At 27.1% G+C, this 23,236-nt stretch overlaps 1 protein-coding gene across 2 annotated transcripts in view; it reads left to right on the top strand.

Annotated features, from left to right (window-relative positions):
• LOC119669278 (transcription factor mef2A) overlaps positions 1-23,236 on the top strand; it is a 142,085-nt gene that overhangs the window by 48,071 nt on the left and 70,778 nt on the right. For both annotated transcript variants that reach the window (XM_038079108.1, XM_038079107.1), the window contains exon 3: positions 5,048-5,087. The gene's annotated coding sequence lies outside the window, so the exon portion shown is untranslated. The remainder of the gene's footprint in view (positions 1-5,047; positions 5,088-23,236) is intronic.

Below are 23,236 nucleotides of genomic sequence, written 5' to 3'. Positions count from 1 at the left end.
AGTATGGTTGACTGCATATTGCAATAAAAAAAGAAAAAATAATAAAAAACATTAAAATTATATAAAAAATTATCAGAAAAAAATAAAAATAAAATTGCATTTAAGCGTAATTTATACATAGAATGACTGACTGCATTTGCACGATTTATGTAATAGCTAAAAGTGATACTAAAATCTTTATTTTATAAAAATTAAAATACATTCGAGTCAAAGTGAATAATGAACTTCAATATTGTAGTACATATGTACACTCGTATGAGATCATATGTGTATATATATATATATGATAGGTATGTGATATATGTATAAGTATAGTAAAAAGAAATTCATTATATTCCCAATAGATACAAATAGTTATCTGTATCTCGCATTGTTGAAGTCCGGTCAGGTTACGCTAGATGGCATTAGGAAGTTGAGACAGTTAGGTAGTTGATTGACTCAGTTTTGTTTGAGCGAACATCTAAGATGGACACTTGCAAAGAGAAAATACATCAAATATTACAGTTTTTGTTTAATAAAGACGAAAATGCAAGCCAGACAGAATAGGCTAAAAATATGAATAGTGTTTATGGTCCAGATACTGTAATCCGTTCCGTTTCCGGTAATTTCGATGTCAAAGACACACCACGCACTAGAAGACCAATGGTCGAAAATATTCATAAAATCATGAAAATTGTCAAGTTCGATCGTCGTATAAGTACTCGAGCACTTTCGATTGCTCCATGTGGAACTATTTGAGTATTGCCAAATACAAAAAGAAGCTCGATGGGTGCCACATGAGTTAACGCAATTAACCTCATGGACCAAATTTCTATCTGCGAATCGCTACTGATTTGCAACAAAATCGAACCATTTCTGAAGCGGTTGCCAAAGCAACTGGTGGCGAAAAGTAGATCACTTACAAAAACGACAACGTCAAGCGAAAACGGTTATCGTCGAATCGCAGTACCCCGGCTGAAATGGTGGCCAAGCTAAGATTGATGATCAGAAGGGTTTTATTGTGGGTTTGGTGGGATTGGCAAAGAATCATCTACTATGAGCTGCTCTTCTACGGCTAAACTTTTAACTCGAAATTGTACTGTTAACAATTGGAACGTCTTAAGAAAGCAATTGCCCAGAAACGGTGACTTACTCTCTCTTCGCTTCAAGAGAGGCTTGTGAAAATCGATTGTCTCAAAGAAAAGGTTCGACTTATGGAGACTTTGAGTTAAAGAATTTGTTTTTAATTCTATAAAATTTGCTCTCTAAACCCTGTTGCACTCTATTTAGTTCCAGTTATAGAAAATTCGAGTTATAGAAGTACTTTATTATATATGGGATATTTTTTAATTTTTAATTTTCAAATAATATATAAGTCTTTGTCATTATAAATTTTTTTTAAATTTTTTTCGCTCTTTTTTATTTTATTGTATTTTTATTTATTCACATATTAATGTTTTTTTTTTATATTGCTAATCTTTGTTTTAAATTAAAGGAAGAAATGCAATTTCAAATTAAAATAAAAGTTTTTAATTTCCATTTGAATTAAATGAAGTTTTGTCTGTGCTGGAACTTTAATTACTTCCTCCGTAATGAATGAGCTTTGAATGGAAATGACTGACGGAGTTCAAATGAGATTACGTGAGATATGAATCCTTTGTGCTTTGTATCTGACTTCGGCGTCTGTTGTGTTTGTAAATAAATTTTCATCTATAAGCTACTACCTTTGAATTGCATTGTTGTTGCATTGTAGTTATCTGCCTGCATTTACTCCACTTTGCGCTAGTGAAATGCATTACATTTTTCGCATGTCATGTCAGCTTGTCAACGCAGTTGTGCAATTCTCCTGACAACTGTTTTTAATGGAAAATCAATCAATCCAATTTCATCCATAGACATTTTTCTGTTATCGTTTATAGATTTCAACAGTATTTACCGATTAAAAACGATTATTGAATGCCGTTATTGTAAACATTATCAATATATTAATATCGTAATGATGTGTTTCCGCAAGAATTAAAAGAAATTTTTAAATTCCTTAATTATTGCCACATATAAATTAATTTTCTTTGTATTTTATTTTATTTTATTTCACTTTATTGACTTCTGTTTCCAATATTTACACATTGGGAATGAGTGTTTCCTTCTTCTTTGCAGTGGATTTGATGTGACACGATTATCTAAGAAGAAATGTAGTTCAGTGCAAAATGAAATGATGAAGAGGAAAAGAAAGCTTCCGTTTGAAATGCAAAAAGTAAATTAAATTTTAATTAAATATATATTAGCTCACCAAATAAGGAAGTTTTTTATAGCAAATTATAATTACAAGGTAATAAATTTTAATTAGAAAAATAAATTTGAGATATAATTATAATATCTTATGTTAAAGTTAGTTATGAAGATAGAAAACTGTTGACTAATAGATAATTATTAGTTAAATAGTAGTTAACCACAACAAAATAGTTTTATTTTATTTTAATTGAGTTTTTTGGCTGACAGTCTTTGGAAATACTCGTTGGTTTCATAAATCGGTAAACAACCATTCGACGACAAGCACACCCTTAACACTCTTCTTCGTCATGTCTTAGCTGGGTCTCCAGGCCGGTAGCCACATTGTGGATTCTAGCATAGGGATTGTTTTGTTATATAGGATACTGCTTTTCTAAGCATGTGGTTAATCCACTTCCATTTTCTTTTTCTGATTTCAGTAGCACTTGTATTTGTTTTGTGCGTTCCCATAAATCAGTATAGGATATGTGCTCCGGTCATCATATTTTCAGTAATCTTCCTAAGCATTTGTTTATGCATACTTGGATGCGCAATTGAATAGAAACCGTGTTTAGTGCTTAGTGCGAGTGCTTATTTGGTTAGATATTCACACTTTGTTTAAGTGCCCGAGTGCTGACTTGGTTTTACTTAGTCCAGTCGAAACGTCTTCTTCAGCACCACTTTTATCCGTGATAATGCTGCCCAAATATGTAATTAATTTTACCTGCACAACGGCATCATCACTAATTCTGATGAATGTAGGATCCGGAATAGTGTAGCTGCTGCACATTACTTTTGTTTTTTCGTGGCTTATGTACAGGCCGGCATTGAATGCACAGGAAGTAAGCGTGTCAATTTTGTTCTATAACTCCCAATTTTTATTATTTAGGAGACAGAAATCGATTGCATACTCAACATCGCTAAGTTTGCTTAAGGGTGTCCATTGTATTCCGGTACTATCGCTTCGTGCAGAACGTATGATGTCATTGAATGCCAATATAAAGAGCTTTAGGGGCAATATATAATATATTTTTATTAACCCCAAAGGGTTTGGATAACATTCCACCATGGTTAGCACTACATTACGAGAATTCGTTGTACAATATTTTTATAATGTTTAAAATTTTAACAGGAACACCTCGTCTTGTGAGGGTATTCCATAGGAACTCTATGCAAGCTATCAAAAGCATTTCTGAAGTCAATGAAAATATTGTAAACTGATGTCCTGAACTTGAAATAAGGAAAATGTTAATTAGATCAATACAGTCACGGTTTGGCCGATTATTTTTCTCGTAGATTATCGTCAACTGTACCTAAATGATTAAATTAATTACTATAGTTAATAAATATTTTATGTATACTGAACTGTGGTGATATCGGCATGATAAATACACCTCTACTCTTATGGTTAAATTTTATTTATTTTATTTATTTACAACATTTTGTGTAATGATTAGTCATCATGAAGTCAATAACTGCAGCCAGAATAGCATTGTTAAACACGGTGTTTTGCGTAACTTGTCAAAAAAGTATCCGTGGTAAGAAATCGAATCATATTGATTGCCAATTCATATAATCTATATCAAAACTATAATAAGATCTGTTGTATGGTTTGTGGCATCATATTGTTACATTCACATATCTCTCACATTCATAACTTTACTTACACGCAAATAAATGTTAATCAAGTGGCTCTTGCAACCGAAATTGATGAATTTTTATTACAAAATATATTTATAGTATTTTTGTAGGTTTATTCCACGATCTCCTTTCAAATAATACTAAATCTTGCGAAGGAAGTGTTGTGTGTGCTAAAATGCGCTTATGAAGCAACTTTCTTTTTATACGTAAAATATATATTATTTAAAAAGTATTTAATTTCAAATGTATTATTTATTTAATAGTGCACACACACATTTTATTTAAGACTGAGACTCTTATAGCGTGGCTAAAGAATAAATTTAGTAAAGTGCAATCGTATTGCAATCGGATTGCCGCCGCATAAACGCATTCTAATTTTTCCAATTTTATATTTGAAATACAATATTTCTACGCTTGAATTGTTGTGCAAATAGTGCATTACATTTCTTCAACATAAATTTATGCAAGATACACACATGAAGCTGACAGATGAAATATATATCTTTCCGCCGCATGGCTGGCATCTTCTCATACTTGAACTTGCCTTGCTGTGGTGCATAGCTTTTACTCATGCACAATTTCACGCACTAAGATTTTTAGATTTTTTGTATCGGACAAGTAAAGACAGACTTTTGAATTGAAATAGCATTGCTTCAAAGTAGTGCAGATTTTATGAAAAAAACTTAATACTTTTTCATTTTTTGAGTAATTTTCTTTTTATATTTTTTATTTATTTTCATTTATTCGCTTCTCACACTGGAGAATAGTTTCGTTTGTGGAACTAAAACTATTGTCTTGAGATTTTCACACTCAGATAACGCAAATAAAATTTGTTGAATTGACTTAAGTTTCAAGAAAAGTTCAGAAAAAATAAAATTTTCTCAAAAAAAAAACAGAAAGAAAAGATTATAAAATTTGTATCTATGAAATTTATGCAAAGAGACAAACGTGCACGTTCACTCGTTTAAATGCTGTTAAAACGCACTTTACTGCATGTAGAGATTTTGCTCTTTTCTCTCACTAATAGTTTTAAGTTTTATTTTTTTAATTTAGTTTTAAAAGTTTGCATCAATTTAAGCTACTTTTAAACTTGTGTTGAAAACTTTATTAATTCGAATTTATTTTTTTTAACTCATTTTTTTCTATTTTCTTCTTGCAGACTAAAAATGAAAACTTTAAGTTGCTGAAACCAACGTAAGGTAAGTTAAGTTCAGCTCACTTCAGTTCACTTTTGTTTTAAAATTTATCTATACTTACATATCTTTCCTTTATTTTATCAATTTTTTTTTTGATATTTTGTAATGATTTTAATTTTATATTAAAATCATAATCATTACGAAATATCTGCGAATCAGCAGAGTGTGCAGTTATTTGTTAAACAGCTTTTTGCTGAAGCTACTGCTACTGTATCTCAACAAACTTCGAAGCGATTGTTTTTTGCCCTCTATCTTGTGCAACATAACAACGAAATGTGACATGTTGCAAGCCAGTTCCCAACTAACTAGAAATAATCGTAAAAATAAATCGAACTCCACAAATGTAAACAAAAAAATGCACGAGCAATAATAATAAAAAAGTCAGATATTTTTATTTTCCCTTCTAGTTTATGCAGATTTTCTACACTATTTCTTCAGCTAAAAAAATGATTCTTTTTTATAAAAAAAAGCCGAAACTCGCTGTTTGCTGAGCTCAGAAATACGTTCCGTACGCGCTGCATATGTGCTTTTGTTGCATTTGCTGCATATGTGCATTTGCTGCTTGCATTTGCTGTGCTTGCCTCTTGTTTATTTATTGTGCCGCGGTTAAGCAGTTTTTATTTGTTGCAGCTTTTGCTGCAACTGCGCTACTTTGGCAGTTAATTTATTTTTCGTTTGTTTAACGCAAATATTTTTTTCTTATCAAATAGATATTTACATATTTTGTGCTTTTTATTGCAAGTCTAAATATGAAATTGCAATTTATTAGCAATTTTTGTGCATTACGTAGTTTGATGTATGGAAAATGCTCTTCATAAATGCTGTAGTGTAGTTATTTGTTGCTTTAATAGTAATAAAAGAAAAACATATGTAGTATGTGTAACTAAAATCGACCTTAACTACATATTTAAAAGCGGAAAATTAATGAGTTTATTATATGCTTCATTAAATTGAACATTTTTATATTGCAATAATTATTTAAGAAATATAAAAAATTAAATTATCTTAAGTTTAAATTCGTAAAGACTTGTGGTTTTATTATCTTTTCTTCGCAATTGCCGACGTTTCGAATTTTTTTTGTTTTTCAATTTCACCTTAGGGCTTCAAAGTTAAACTTTGAGTTTTTTTATCTTTGAGAATTTATATATACTTTGTTTACAAAGGCTTTACAAATTATAAATATAAGCAAAAACTGTGAACTTCAAAACATTTACAAATATTTTTTTAAAGTTTTTTATTCAATACTTGTTTGATTTTTGTTTTTTACATATTTATACATAATATAAAATCTTCTTATCATTTTATGTACATATTTTGTACATATTTTATTATAATATTATATCGAATCTGCAAGAATAAAAATTTTGTTTCAAAGTAATCAGTGAAGAAACCAAGCATTCAACATTAAATATACAAATATATAATATAATTTTATATAAAATAAGATATATATACAATAAATAATAATATATAATATATATCGTAAATAAATAAATAAATATTTGTCGGCAATATGTATATATACATTTATTATTATTATTATTATAAATATATAAATATATTTATTATTATAAATATATAAATATATTTATTATTATTAATATATATATTTTATTTTATATAAAAAAATATATTATATATTTTTATATTTTTTGTTAAATATTTGGTATTTATTGATTCCACTAAAATAGAGTTCTTATTTTTTCGAATTCGGTTTAATTCTGCAGAATTCAAATCATTGACTGATTGACGATATATAACAAATAATGTTTATATATATATATAATATATTTAGCTTTCATTATTTTTGACGTCCATTATATTAATTATTAATATTTCAGTTTTAAATTTTTGTTTTCGTTATTGTTAGCTGGCACTTTGCCTTTCATATATTGCCATTTTCAAAGATACTTTTTATTGTTTTTAACTGTAATAAATTAATTTTTTTTACTACGAGTAACAATATGTTTCTATTGAATCTAACGATAACACTTTTAGAATCTTAAAAACTGATAACATTATATTACAAATTATTTTATAAATGTACATACTACAATGAAATATAAAAATCATTTGTAAATAATTTTAAGGAGTCTCTGTATAGGTACCCATGATTTATATACTAGATATCACGACGCGTAAGTTGAAGTGACCAGGATAATCTTTAGGAAATCAGAAAGGCAGGTCTAACCGGCAGATTGACATGATTTTCCAGTTTTAAAACATATTTTTGTCTTATTCTCTCGAACTCCACTTTAATCATCGATATTTCTAAATCAATATATATGCTTTCGTTGCTAGTATACCAGGGTGCACCAGTTATCATCCTTAGAATCTCAGCTTAAGCTCCTTACAGAATTTGTGTGCTTGACTAACAGTCATTGCTATATATCTGTTAGCCATATTGCAAATCCTGACTGGCTTAATGACTTGGTTGTATAGCAAGACTTTATACTCAAAATATAAGGGAGATTAACGCCCGATTAGGTTGCGCTTCATTTAAGTTCTTATTGTGTCGATGTCTTTCTACCAAGTCAGCAAGCCTTTGTCAAGGTGAATACCAAGGTACGTCTCTGTTTGTATGTGGTACTACAAGTCCGTTGAGAGTGATAGTTGATGGGGAGGATCTGTAAAGAGAAAATGTTATATGATAACTTTTTTGTTTATTGAATTTAATTTGCCATAGTGATAATCACCTTTATACAAAAATCTTTCTACTTCTTTCTGCAAATGATTTTGCAATTGACTGGAAGCGATTGTGGCATTTTTAATCGGCACAAAATAGGTGTATTGTCGGCAAATGTTAACAAACAACAAATTAATTAATAAATAATTTATAAATTAAATTCTTTACTGTAATTTTCAAAATTCTTCATTTTTATACCAAACAACAGATCAAGAGTCTTACTAAAACAATAATAAAATTGTGCTTTGTTCAGCAAATAAGCTTCATAGGTAATTTCCAATGATAAATACTTGAAGGTAAAAGTAAATAATTTAAAATTATTTATTATCATTTATACATAAAATAAACTATTGAATAAATAAATTTTATATCGTAATCCCTAGAATTCTTGAAAATTATTCTCCCTTAATCCTACGTTAAGGGAAGTAATAATGTTCATGTCAAAATCAAGTTTCGGTAAAATTGTGTTTGAACTCAAATAAATTAATATTAGTAATATAATAATGGATTTGTATCTATAACCACACTGTCATCTCGTTCAACTTACCAGAAAGTATAATAAAATTTTGTTATGACTTAAATTAACTGTCAGCAATTTTAAATTTGCTGATTTATGAATTTTGTGTTTTCGTGACAATTCTAAAGAGCAATTGCATTAAGTAAAGTGTCAGAATCATTTTGCAATGAACTTTAAATATAGTTTTATAGACGTACGTTTAAATATATATAATTTTTGCTCTGCAGAAGTGAGTTTCTGACTCATTCTCGGCTTTACTTTTCTTTATGACATATTAGTTTCAGTTGAGAAGCGGCGCATTTAAAGTCTCAAAATCATCAAGAAATGTCAACGTGAATCTGCATACGGATTTGCATTTATTTTCATAATTTCCTATGCAATTTTTATTTATTTTTGAAATTCGCATATAGGCAAGCATTAGCAGGAAAAACAAATATCTTTTCCTACAGCAAATGCGAATTTGCCTTGTAATTTTGGCGTGGCTGCTCTTTAATGGCTTTGGGAGCAGGAAGGTGCTAACTTTTGCATGCCTCAGGACCGTTCAAATTTGGCTCTTTGCCATTGACTTGTTTACCGGTGTTGTCATTTTATTGCTATTTATTATTTATTTAAGATATTTTTTTACTTTTTCAGTTATTCAGTTTTTCCTGTCTTGGCTCATAAATTTATTTTGCACACTTTTTTGTATGCGAAAAGTTAAAATATGTTTTAGGTGAAGTTTTTACTACAACTTCATATCGATCGTAAAATCATGCTCGAATGAAAAAAAGTATTTATTTATTTTGAAAATTAAAACCTCAGAAAACAATTGTTTTTACCATTTTTCTTTTTTATTTGTAATATTTTATTAATAATTTGTTCCGTAGAAATCAGTAAAAATCTTATAAATCCTATATTTTTTTTTTGTGGATTCAAAACGTCTTTTTCTTTAGCTAATTGAGGAGGACTCGTCCTTCTTCCACCACAACTAACTAACTAAATCCTATAAAAATAAAACTTATAAAAGTAAATAAAATAAAAGTATCTTGTGAATTATTAACTCAAATTTAATCACAAGCCAGACATACATTAAGACTGAAAAGTTTTCGGAAATTCTCATTTAAAATTCGCGCGCTGTATATTTTTCGATATTTTAAGTTTATGTAGTTTGGCAGCACTGTCCTTAATTACTATGCCAAAAATGAGCGCGATCTGTCAGACAGTTCGTTTACGGCAGCTGTTGAAACCAGTTCACCTCAGTAGTGCGTTGCGAAATGTCTTCGACGGTCGTACGACCGTCCTGGAAGGCTTTGTACCACTCATAAACTTGAGTTTTCGATAAAACTGATTCCCCATAAGCCTTTTGTAGCATTCGCAACGATTCTGCACACGAAATTTCGTTCGAAACACAAAATTTGATGCAAACTCTTTGTTCAATATTTTTTTCCATTGTTTTTTTCGCAACGCCCTACTGAGGTGAACTGGTTTCAACAGCTGCCGTAAACGAACTGTCTGACAGATCGCGCTCATTTTTGTCATATTAATTGTCCTTAATTGCTGCCAAACTACATAAACTTAAAATATCGAAAAATATACAGCGCGCGAATTTTAAATGAGAATTTCCGAAAACTTTTCGGTCTTAATGTAATTTAACATATATAATATATATAATTCAATATAATAATTTAATTCTACATCAGTCAATTGCTTTGCTCGCTACCATGTTTTTGTTCATGCACCTGTTGGGTAGCTGTTCTGCGGACTCTATCAGAATACTTGTCTAGTTATGTTGTTTAGAGATCCAATATACCACCATTTACGCTTTCTGATTATATATACATTGGTTGCGCTTATAAGGTTCACAAGTCCTCATCGGAAATTCTCACAGGTCAGCATAATTTAAAAATGCAATATCCGCGTTTATTGATATAGGCTTTTTTAGGAGCCTTAAGCTCTCTTCCACATTATGGATATATAAAATAGTACAGATTTAACACCTTTGTGTTGAACAGGTATAATTTTGCCCTTAGATTTATTTGGCTAAACCTCTAGATATTAGAAAGTTAATCAAAAGCAGCTCTAGTCTTATATATTCTTACAAAGTTACCTTATTGTACATTGCTGAGACAGCATTATTTCTAGTATATTAATTATCACACTCAGAAAAATAATTTGTTTGATTTAACCAGATTTTAACTAAATCTAAGGTTTAAAAAAAAATTACTCGATGCTTCATGTTGGCTCACCCATACCACTCGTTGGTTTTCATATCTTCTTTACCACATTAGCTAAAATTTTTTTATTATAAAATTATTATTAAAATTTTATTTATTATAAAATTTTAATAAAATAATCAGGTAAATATATCTAGTACTAAAAATGCGGTTAGAGCATATTTTTCTAAGTGCAATGTATAACGATCGTAAATATATTATCGTATTAATATTACGAAATCGTTCCTTAAATGAAAAGATAGGTAGGGACGATGTAAAGAAGTAGCAACAAAGGATTTCTTTACAATAAGCTGGAAAGATTTTTTGACTTAACAATCTTCATAATTTTTAGGGATAGGTTTGAGGGTGCCATAAGCAGCCGCAATAGTTGATGAACGTCAGTATTTCACGTATGTCTATGTTGAAGATAAGAGACGTCCTTTATGCGTATAATGTTCTTTATTAAATGATTGGTTAGAGACTAAATTTACATGTACTAACAGAGTAGTAAGAGAGGTGAGCATTATCAATATTAAGGTTATTACTTATTTATAGATTAAGATGACCATATTACAATGTTTAAATATTTTAAATTTTTTTAAAATCATTTTTCGATTTTTTTTAACTTTTTTAAAACAAATCGATATTTCTTTTAAAGTAAATTATTTTTATTTTTCTATTATGACTGTACGAACTTTACTTCAACTTCACTACAACAGGTGGTTTATTATTTTTAAAAATGGTAGCCTCAGGTATTCATCTGAAAGATATTTATGCATCTCACGTATAAGTAAATTCTCCGCTGTGACATATATTGACATTTTTATTATGTATAAAAAGACTTTTTTTATTAAAAATAAAATAATTTTTTTTATTTATTAATTATATTGTATAATTATTTTTTTTTCTTGCATATAAAAAACTATATATTGAAAGTATTTAGTACTCATTTAAATATAAAGTGATAATGAAAAGTTGTAGAAATTGTGTAGAAACACTAAAAAGTTGCTTGCAACGAAAATGTCTAATTTAACTAAAAATTGTATTTCTGTAAATTTTCCTTTGTCAGTTTTCATCTTCATTTGATGTGATTGTATCTAAATTCATTTTACACTTATTTTAATTTATTTTGCTCAGCAGTCTTGTTTTAATGTCGTACTTTATGGGTTTTTCGCACAACCAAGCATATGATTTATAAGCCTCGGAAATAAATAAATTTTCTGCTGAAAGGCTTTATTCGAGAAGTACAGAATAAAATTTAGTTTTTTCTCTGTCATTCACTCCCTTAGTACTTTTCCTGGCACTCCGTCCTCCTATGCCGCGATTGCAGAAGTGCGCGGAAAGTGTTGCTTTCTATTTGAACGGGTTGTGCAATTGTCGAGCATTTTCATTTTATGTTCTGCGGTTTGAGATACAAAATGACAGCTGACAACTGCGACTGTTTGATGTGACACAAATTGACATTAAATAATATAAATTTCCGTGACTTGTTTTATTTTACTTTATATTATTGTATTTTATTATTATGTATTGATCGTAATTTGGTTTTTATGATTTTTGGTTTTATTTCTGCAGTACATATTGTATATATTGTATATTTAGCAACGAAACTTTAACAAAATGTTGTAATTTCTTATGTGACTTTTTATACGATTTTTATTGTAATTTTATCGTAATTTGCAAGACAAATGAAATGCATATTTAATGTTACTTTTATAACCTTTTCAAAAAAAATTTTTTTTAACTCGATTTTAGTTTAAAAACTGTTTATTTTTTATAGCCACAAAACGAAACTGGTTTGTATTTAATAAGCTCAACAGTTTATGTGTTGCTTAACCTTTGTTTGAAGTCTTTTGCCTTTTAATGCAAAAGTCATAAATAAAATTCAAATCAACGAAATGTTGTTTATTTTATGTTTTGAGAAAATGGTAACTTTTAAATTGTAATATATCATTTTGTCTATAAATATTTGTTAATTTACCTCAGCTAATTTAGTTGAGGCAAAATGGCAACGCAAGATTTTACAAGAAAACACAACTAACCAATAAAAAAATGAAAGCCAAGAAGTGGTCAAACGGTCACAAAACAGTCATGGAAACATAACTCAAATATCTGAAAAATGTTAAAGAGAATTTGTTGTTAATTGAAAATTTTTTATCTGCAACAATAAAATAATTCCAAAGCGACATTCAATGGAAACTTTCTGTAAAAAAATGTTTGCTGCAACTGTGGATATTTAATTTTATTTTAAAACTCAATTCAAATGGTGCATATCTGGATTCGATTTCAATTTTAAACTAATTTATGTTTTTTAAAATTTATTATAAATTTTAATTACATTCATCAAAAGTTATTGAAATTCTTTTCAAGTTTTATGTGTTTTGCAATAAAAAAATAATAATGCATATCTGCTTTGATATGATATTCGATATTTTCCAAATTCCAAACTAATCGTTTTATAAATAGTGAAATTGTTTTAAATGAAAATATTTATTAATTACACTAAAATATCTGTTACTCAAATTAAACAGATATTTATTTGAGTAATAAATATTTTATTTATTTGTAACAATAATTTAAATATTTATTTATAGCAACAAACTAAGTATTTATTTATAACAATAAATTAAATATTTATTTATAACAACAAATATTTCATTTGTTTATAACAATAAATATTTTATTAATTTATAACAATAAATTTAATATTTATTTATAGCAATAAATTAAATATTTATTTATAACAATTAATATTTTATTTATTTATAACAACATATTAAATATTTATTTATAACAATAAATTAAATATTTATTTATAATTATTTATATTTATTTATATTTATTTATAATTATTTATAATTATTTATATTTATTTATATTTATTTCTACTTATTTTTATTTATTTCTATTTATTTATATTTGTGTATAATTATTTATATTTATTTATATTTATTTATATTTATTTTTATATATTTATATTAATTTATAATAATAATTTAAATACTTTTTAATATTTATTTAAATTTATTTATATTTACTTATGTTTATTTATTTATTACAATAAATATTTTATTTATTTACAATAATAAATTATATATTTATTTATAAATAAACTGTAATTGTTGTTTGAAATTAACAAATAAAATTAAAAATTTTTTATTTTTGTATTTTTTTCTATTAGCTAAAGAAGTACAATGAAACATATTTTAAATATTTTAACATATTTTTTTATTTACATTTTTTTTATATTAGCTCAAGTACTATAATATAAAAAAATTAAATTTCCAATTTTTTATTCTATAGATTATACTGTTTAAACGTTTGCAACTATATATATAATAAAAATATATATATAAAATATAAAATTTTTTCGAATTTGTTTATCGATCTGTTTTTTTATAATGGTTTTCATATATTTTTTAATAAGGGTATAAACAATTCAACGTTTATATTTATTTATTATATTCTATATTTCAACTCTTCTTGAGAGACATCATCAGGATCACGATCTAACTTAAATTAATATAATTAAAACTATATAAATTTCATTCTATCGTCTATATTGAAATGTATTATATATATAAAATATATATAAAATTTGTTAAGATATTTCCAAATCAGCTTGTGAGATCTCAGATACTATATAAGAGAGATTCTTTTTAGCATACTTTTGCAGTCATATCTTTTCCAAACGAGAACTGATATTTTTTTTCCCTCTTCTTATTTTGTTTCTCTGCTATTTTGGGAAGAAATCTAAGTATGTTAATTACTTATAATGGAACTAAAGATTAATTTTTGTTTTTGCATGATTTATATATAAATTTGTTTCAATAAATCATTTAAAACTTTTTAAGGGTTTTTTAAGTGTATTGTTTTTAGGTGGATATTCCTACATTTGGTATATAGGTATATAGGACCCGCAAGCTACCAATAAGAATTTTTTTGTTTTTAAAAGCCTGAAATTAGCACAGTTTACGGCACAATAGTACGAAAAAACTACAACATTTACTATTATTTTGTAAAGTACCCTAATCATATTACAGTCTTATAACGTGGGGCAGCCCCTAGACCATACCTATAACATTAAGGTTATGATTTACACATGATAACCATAATTTAATAAAAAAATGATTCACCCAGTTTCTGTTTCAGTCATTTAGGCTATTGGTGAGAATAAGTAGGCCTGTCGATTGAGCGAACGTTCTTCTATCTATCGCCAATATCGTTCCCCTATTGATTGACTATATTAAGTAACTTCTCCACTAACTGTAAGCCCAAACAGAACTCATATTTTTAATTATCTACATGTATTCGTTTATTTATTTTTTGATGAGATTTCTTAGCAATCGCGTAGAAAGTTATTGATTGATAATAGGATTATTAGTATGAAGATAATTAAATCTTCTACAAATATGAGAATTTTTTTATGTCAATATACAATATACAATACAATATACTATTTTTATAATAAATTACCAATAATTTTATAATTTTAATTTTTTATAATTTTAACTAAAAACTAAATCCTTTAACAATTATTGAAATTGCTTTAAACCCACATAAACAATTTACATTTCTAGAACGTCTGTACTTCTAAAATAGTTTTGCTGTCATATTTCATTATAATCTGAAATATTTGCTTCTAAATAAACTAAATATTTGTTATTTTATTAATAAATAGAATATGAGTTTTTAATTTTATTCAGTTTTATCTTTTTATTTTTTTATTTATAATAAAATATTTTATTTCAGTTTTATCGACTTCATCAACAAAAACAAATAATTTATTGAATAAATTTCATTGTGTGAAGTTTATTTAACTGTTTATGAATTGATTATTTATTTTGTTATTAGCTTACTAAATTTTATGTTTATTATGTTTTTTTATTATCACAACTAAATTGTAATAAAGAAACCAAATTTGAAAAATACTTTTCTAAATACAATAAAATCCATTTAATTCCATTTGAAGCAAGTATTAAAAATGTTATTGATATTTTGAGTTTAAAATACATTTTTAATCTATAAATTTATTTATTATTTTTATTTCAAACCACAACTATATTATTGCAATTTTATTAAACTATTCTATTAGTACTGCTTTTTTTTGAGATTTAAGTTATTTCCTCATATTGATTTATTGCATTATTTTACTAATATTCAATTTTTATTATTTAATATTTTTTTTGCTCATTCTTTTAAAAATACTGTTAAAAGTTTTAGGAAATAGATAAAAAAATTTTTCACACTAGTATCTAATGTTTATTAATTTTTATGTGTGAAAAATCTAAATAATATGACATATGACACCTGACATTGCATTTAAGTTGTGGAGGCATAAATTTTACAATAAAACCGAATGTAAAGGGTATCATATAGTAAAGTGTCATATGCTACTATAAAAGGATAAAATTTTATTATCATTTGCAAGTACCGCCAAAGGTTAATTTAAAATTTTATGGCTTAATGAATTAATTTTATTGCAACTATAGTCAACCGTTACCAGTGAACATTTTAAAGATTTAAACATTTCAACTGTGGTCAGATAGTCATTTATGAAAAGCAAAAATAGTATGAGTGTTGTACTACAGTATGGCCCAATTGAACTGCAACGTATCAGATCGTAGTACGAGTATTTAAATTTTATATTTCAGTTCATACAAAAAAAAAGTTTAATAAACACTTGCATTTTTAAATTCAAATACCCAACATTATGGTATTTTTCAGGTACTGACCTTACTTTGCAAAACGCATCACATTAGGAAGTCGAACAGGCTTGCATCTGATAACTGCGGAAATATTTTGCGGTCAATATTAACTGCAAATCGTTATTTTTAATCCATTGTGGATTGACATGTGCTGTATATGACGATGTTATTAGCGCACCTTCCGAAACTTTTTGGTAGTAGGCATCTGCTTTACCCGTATCATCGGCTATCATAGTCACCAAAATGATTACAACCAATTTAAAGAATTTGAATTTCTAAGCTCTTCTCTAATCTGTCTTTAAAGTAAACTGCATCAATTTGTTTATTTGCGAAATATTCTATTGGTATACTTATTTTGTTTACTTTATCATCAACTCCAATTAATCATTGTTCTTACCTAAACCACCTAACCACCTATCACAAAGGGTACATAGTCATTATATATTATTAGCGGAACTCTATCAGGAGTATAGACTTGTTATCTAGAATCTCCAACTATTTCTAACTCTAACAATTTAACGAAATTTATTTAAAAATTTCCTAGTTTCATTTGTTATCGTTCTTCTCCAGGTGTTATATAGTCTTCGTCTGTGTCTGTTGCCTTGGGGTTTCATTGAAGTATTGCGTGGCATATTTCATCGTACGGCTTTTAAAGAGTGTGGCTCAGTCACTTATATTTCCGACGATTGACTAGTTTGATGTTCTTGATCTTCTTGATTTGTTCGTTCAAGGTTTTCTATATTTGTTGTTAAAGATTTGAAGTTTTCTTTGTATTTCATTGTTGACCCACCAAGTTCCTCGCTCATACACAGGCGTTGTAAACATAGATTTTTGTTTAATGAGATATTTCATTTAAATTCCATACACAACAAAGATTATTGAACACTATTCTGGCTTTTAATATTAGACATGAGAATGTCGTTATTTTCCTTTGAGCTCCATTTTAATAAACTCCACCACTTTGTTTACAAAATCCTTAATATTAGTATTAGTATAATATTAGTATTAAATAATAGTATATTTCTTACATGGATGTTTGGGAATGGACAGCGTTTCTGCAAGTTTAAGAATTCCTTCGCACACGTCCGTTTTGGATTTTATATGGATTGACTCTGAGTTTGTTATTCCGTCTTCTTTGTATAGGTGTTTTCGAAATTTTTAGGTGTTGGATTCTTTGTTTTTGACTATTGGGTTCAATTTTAGGATTATTATGCTGTTGCTATCATAGATGCTCATTTTATTATGTGTCAGTTTTATTATAACCAAATTTGTTTTAAGAAAAAAATTATTTGTTTTTATTAAAGTGTTTGAGGATCTTTCATAGTTTCTTATAGATTTCTGTTCAACGATTATGTAGATTTCTGTTACGATTATATAGAGATGCTCCTACTTCCACATGATTTTTCAGTTGTCAAGAGGCGATATATGGACGCAATGTTTCCAACGGCTAACGTAATTAGAAGTCAGTTGTATTTCAACTGAGGCACCCCCCGCATATTGCGACTAAATGGAAGATTTTGCAAACTCATTTTAATTCAAAAATTAAATATATCAAAATATATAAAAAATTAATTTTCAAACTTTTTATAAATATTTTATTAAAAAGTTCAAATTAAAAAATTCAATTCAATTTTTTTGTTCTCTGAAAATTACTTTGTTTTTTTTTGCCTTAAGTACACAACCGTTTATCTTCAAGGCAAAAAAAATTAGTGAAATATTTACATCATAAACAATCCAATTTACTTTTTAAATTTTCTCTGCTTTAATTTTTTTTTAATTTTTTCTCATATAAAAAATTCAGAAACTAATTTTATGCCATTAAGCACAATTTTGCATTCAAATTTGTTGGGGTTTGGGTTTGTTTATGTGAGTGCACTTTTCTGCATGCAAGTACCAAATAATTGCACTTCGTATTTGACTGTACGAGTTGCCAAGTGTGCACCATATTTCATGGAAGTGAACTGGCACTTGCACGGTGCAATTAAAATTTGTGCCATCCATTTTTGCCTTGCACTTTAAGCACATATGCAATTTACAGACTTTTTCTATAATTTCAGCATTTTTTGTTTTTTATATTCCTTAATAAAATTACTATTGTTGTTGTTGTTATTAGTGTAATTAATGTGCGGTAGTAAATTACTTTTCTTCAACATGGCTTTTGATATAAAAAATAAATAAATAAAATGCATTACTTGTGACTTAAAGAGCTTTCAATTTTTGATAAACTACTTGTAGAGTACTTCATAATTTAATAGGTTAATACCCCTTTAATGAATTATGCATTCAATATACGAGTAAGTATCTTAAATTCAAGACCTAATACTTTTACTAAGCTAAATGTGCGTAAATTAAGTATTTCAATATGAAGTATCGAACGACCGTAAGTTACTTTATGTGTTTTTAATTAATTCAGTCATAAATCATTTAGAAAATTTTATACGTGAATGCATTTTCTTAAAGCAAAACACGTATCGTATCACATTTTATAATTTAAGTCTTTTTTAATTAAAGTAACGGCGCTATTTAAAACTTTAAAAGTGTGCTAAAAAAAAATATAGAGGAAAACCTTGTTTAGGTTTGTTAAACTTTTATTTTGAAATAATTAAAAATGTCATTACCACAACAAAAAGATTACCTTAGAGACCTGAAGTTTTTCAATTTAAAACGCTTCGCTTCGAAATTAGAGTTTCATAAGTGCGTACCTTTTTTAAGGTCCACTACTAAGCTTGTTTTAATGGGCCCAGTGGGTCAAAAATATAATTTTTGTTTTAAATATTTTTAAAATATTTTTTTTTTATACAATAAATAATATTATTAAAAATTCATTTATTTTATAATCTGTTGAATAGGTATTTTTAATAAAAAGGATTTTTAGGAACATTCTGCAGTAGGAGTTCAGAACTAAGAACCCCTTGGTTTATCGGGTAGTTCGAATTTGTGAAAAGTTCTAATTTCTAGAATTTTTTTTTCATAAAAAATGATCCAAAAAATTAAAACTCTAAATAAAAACTTTATTTTACAGTTGAAATCAATACTTATTAAGCATTTTTGTATAAAATATTAGGTAGTTCGTTTATTTGTTAGGTTTAGTCAAATTTTGTACAATGTTATGAAGAGTTAAAAAATGTATCATGTGATCAGATAGGAAAAGAATCATTTTTTTTAAGATAAAAGTTTGGGAGATTTCCAATATCAGTTTCAAAAAATATCTTTGAGTTTTCAGAAGAAAAGTTTTTCAATAATTATAGTTTTCCTCTTTACTAAGCCTGAGCATCTGCACTATAGGTAAGAAATTGATAGTTTCTTTTCACTTTCTATTAGCAAAATCCGTAAATATTGTAAGAAAGTACCAGTTAAGTGAACTTAAAAAAATAAGACAATATCATTCCATAAATACTGAAAAAAGGAAACAAACCTAATATAATAATTTATAAAAAAAATGTATATACCTATTTACTAATTTTATTTTATTGATATGATCTTGTGCTATACTAGTCGAATTGCCCCCTCAAAACGAGTGAACTCTCTAACACTTTAATTGATTCTCCTCTATGGAGCGTGGAAAATTATAACAGCTAAAAAATGTATTAAATTAATTTTCCTGTATTTTGAAAACCGTTATTTGAAATTTGGTGTTATTTTAACATCAGAAGATTTTGATTTTAATAATTAGTGTTTTTAATCCATTGCATTTTTTGGATGTAATACACCTGTTTTAGATATTCAAAACAATCTATGACACGTATTTCTTGGATACAGCTCTTAATATCTTGTCATAACATATGCAATGTTTAATTGGTTTTTAAAGTAAAACTATAACCCTCAATATATAATACTTAACATTAATATTTATAGAATCGATTTCATATTATTTTTTCATGTAGTATATATTTTTAGTAAGCCAAATTATTTTTGGCATTAAGTCCTACACGACACTTTTTGCCTGAAAGGTTATGCTAGCAATCTATACTTTCATATACCGTATCAGCTTTAAATCCTTATTGTATGAATGCTAGACTTCCAAAAGAAAATATACTTGACCCAGTACTCTCAACCAATTTCATTACTAAGATGTCTAGAATAAACGGTTTAAACGCTATAACATATGCATATAAAACAGCAAATGTAGCAACCGATGAAACTTCAGCTATAGTATCTCAATATTTGCAGATATATTAGTAGTTAAGAGAAGATTGCAAATAAAAAGAAAATAGTACAAGTTTTTTATATAGGTTCCTCTTAATGAAGATAGTTAAAGCAGTACCATTTATGTGTAAACCTTATTTGCTTATATGAACTTATTAGAAGTAGCTGTGCCAACTCCTTACAATTCTCTAATGAGCTATTTCGACATTTAGATTGATAAACATATAGGTATATTTACCAACAGTCATATATGCAGACATATAGACAAATAGTTTAGATTGCTGAACCAATTTGTTTTGTTATGCAGATTTATATATACATGATTTGTATAATCTGTCCTTATACGATTTTTTAGTGGTCGTCTTGGTTCTACGTAAAGATACGTTTTTATCTATAATATTACAACGGTCCATTATTTACGCTCAAGTGGGCTTTTGTGTGTAAGGCCCGCCACTCTAATCTAACATATATCATAGCTCACCATATCTTCTTAGCTTCGTTGCAAACATTTTAATAAACTTAATATACCTTTGATTCACTGTTTTCTGCAGTCATATGACCAATATAAGTTAATATGACTTTTTGTCATTGAAAAAAGTTTTTAGTTTCTAATTCCAATATTTATTCATATTTAGTATTTATTTACAAAAAGATTAAAAATATGTTGCTTTTCTTAGAAACAAGAAAAAAATTTGTATCTCAAACATTCAACGAAAAATAAGTTTTCATGCATAAAATGCGTAGAATGTTCGATTCTTTTGTTTTTTTTGTGTTTTTTTTTGTGTTTTTTAATATATATTCAAGGTAAAGTTCACGAAGGTTAAACGCATTATTTTATATAACTTAACTTAACTTCGAGTATGTAGACTTTGTTTTTGTTCGTAATTGTTGTGAAAATGACTTAACAAACACAAATGTTAAAACATTGCAAAGTATCTGAAAGACAAATTGTTCTGCTGATTTAACCTTTTAAACTTGACAATGTCATAATGACAGAAATTGACTACCTAAGCACGTGTAGAATATTAAATTTTTGCTATATAGTAATTACTTGAACTTATACCAATAATATCTACTTAGTACATTTAATTTGAGTTGAATGAAATTGATTTTTAAAAGTGTTTAATTTGTTTTAATTTGTAGTTATTGTGTTACTTGTCAAAATGCTACTCCCCTTTTTTGGACAAAATATTTATGAGATATTTCAATTGCGTGTCAATTCTCAATAATAACAGAAAATATCTTGGGGTACTTTGGTTTGAACTCGCACTCGTACTCGCACTTCAGATACTTTTAGTAAAGTTCAGTTCAGTAAAACGACATTCTGTAGTTTTGGTTACTGTTGCTGTTGTTGTTGTTGCTGTTGCTGTCGGGTTAGCGCAATTAATTACTGAGTTAAGCATTTGTACATAAACGACAATTTGGGACTTTGAATAAATTTTTGTACAAAAAAAAAAAAAATAAATAAATGAAATTAAATAGGATTAACGTAAACGATAACGAACACCAAAAACACCAAAAACAACATAAACACACACCCACAAAACAGTAGTAAATAAATCAAAATTAAGTGGCAACGTTAGATACCAAATTTGAAGTTTTTATACCTCGACAATGTTTTCGAAAAGATGTTAATCTCCTAAGAAGTCAACGAAAGTCAACACTTTAACACGTTTTTCAATTAATTTTTTTTTCTCATTTACCAGTTATGTTAGGTAATTTTTTCTGGTATATTTTTTTTTACTTTTTCTTTTGCTTCTAAAATGAAATTGTAATTTTTATTATTTATTTTTCATTGTTGGCTTTCTTGTAAAACCTTTTTCTCTCATTTCATTTTAATTATCTTTTGCAATTTCCTTATAAACTTTCATCGACATTTTTATATAATTTTTCTTCGGTTTTGGCCAAAAGCCATGAAACCCTTTTTCCTCTTAGCCATACGGGCTGTGAAATTAACGTTGTAGCGGTTTTTGAAATATGGCTTCAGTAGCCAGCCAAAGAGTTTTACGTGGGCATGGGCTGGGTCTCGATCTTGGGCTCCTTCATTTAATTTAGTTTTTTTATTTTCGCCGAATTTTGCTTCGTTGACTTTAAATTTAAATTATGTCGGAATTTTCTTTTCTTCTTTTTTATTTATCTTTTTTTGTATAATTTATTTTTATTTTTTATTCAAACATTTTTAATTGTTTTTATTTACAAAGAAGTCATTAAGCATAAGTTTGGTAAATATTTTCTTTTAATTTGTATATTTAAATATCTGCTCTCGGTTTGCTTGGGAATTTTACTGACAAAGCAAGCTTTGTTTTAAGAAATTAATTTGATTATTTTTATGACACCTTTAAACTTGGCTTTTTAATTATGCTTTTGTACATAAAATTTTGATTAATGAACCCGACTAAATGTGGGTTGGTTTGTGATGTTGTAATGAAATATTAATGAAGCAATTCAACGAACCAGTTGAACCATATTGTATTAAGATTTTTTCTCAATTTTTGTTTATGTTACTTAATCAATCCATGAAATTGATTAAAGGCTGCCCATAAAATTGTTTTTCTCAAGCTGAGGTCATAAATTCGTATTACAGTACTGCAATTAAGATATAATCAGAAGTAATTTTGTTTACGATGGTTTAACTGCAATTCAAATCGAATTATTGCACAAAACTAATTAAAACTTGATTTAATTAATTTATAACAGAAATGATATTAATTTAATTCAAGTGTTAATCAAGTTTTGTGTTATTTTATCAATACTGAACAGTAGGTAAACTTTGGGTGCAGTCACATTAAATTTAAACTTATTTAATGTAAAAATTAAAAATCTTACGAAAAAATATTCTTTAAATCACTACAATTGAAGTTATAGTAAGTGATCTATTATAATAAAATTAAAATTGTATCTTT

This window comes from Teleopsis dalmanni, chromosome 1 (assembly GCF_002237135.1).
Source record: "Teleopsis dalmanni isolate 2A chromosome 1, ASM223713v2, whole genome shotgun sequence".
Lineage (NCBI taxonomy): Eukaryota > Metazoa > Arthropoda > Insecta > Diptera > Diopsidae > Teleopsis > Teleopsis dalmanni.
The sequence above is the reverse complement of the archived record's forward strand: the minus strand, read 5'-3'. Positions and strand labels throughout refer to the sequence as shown.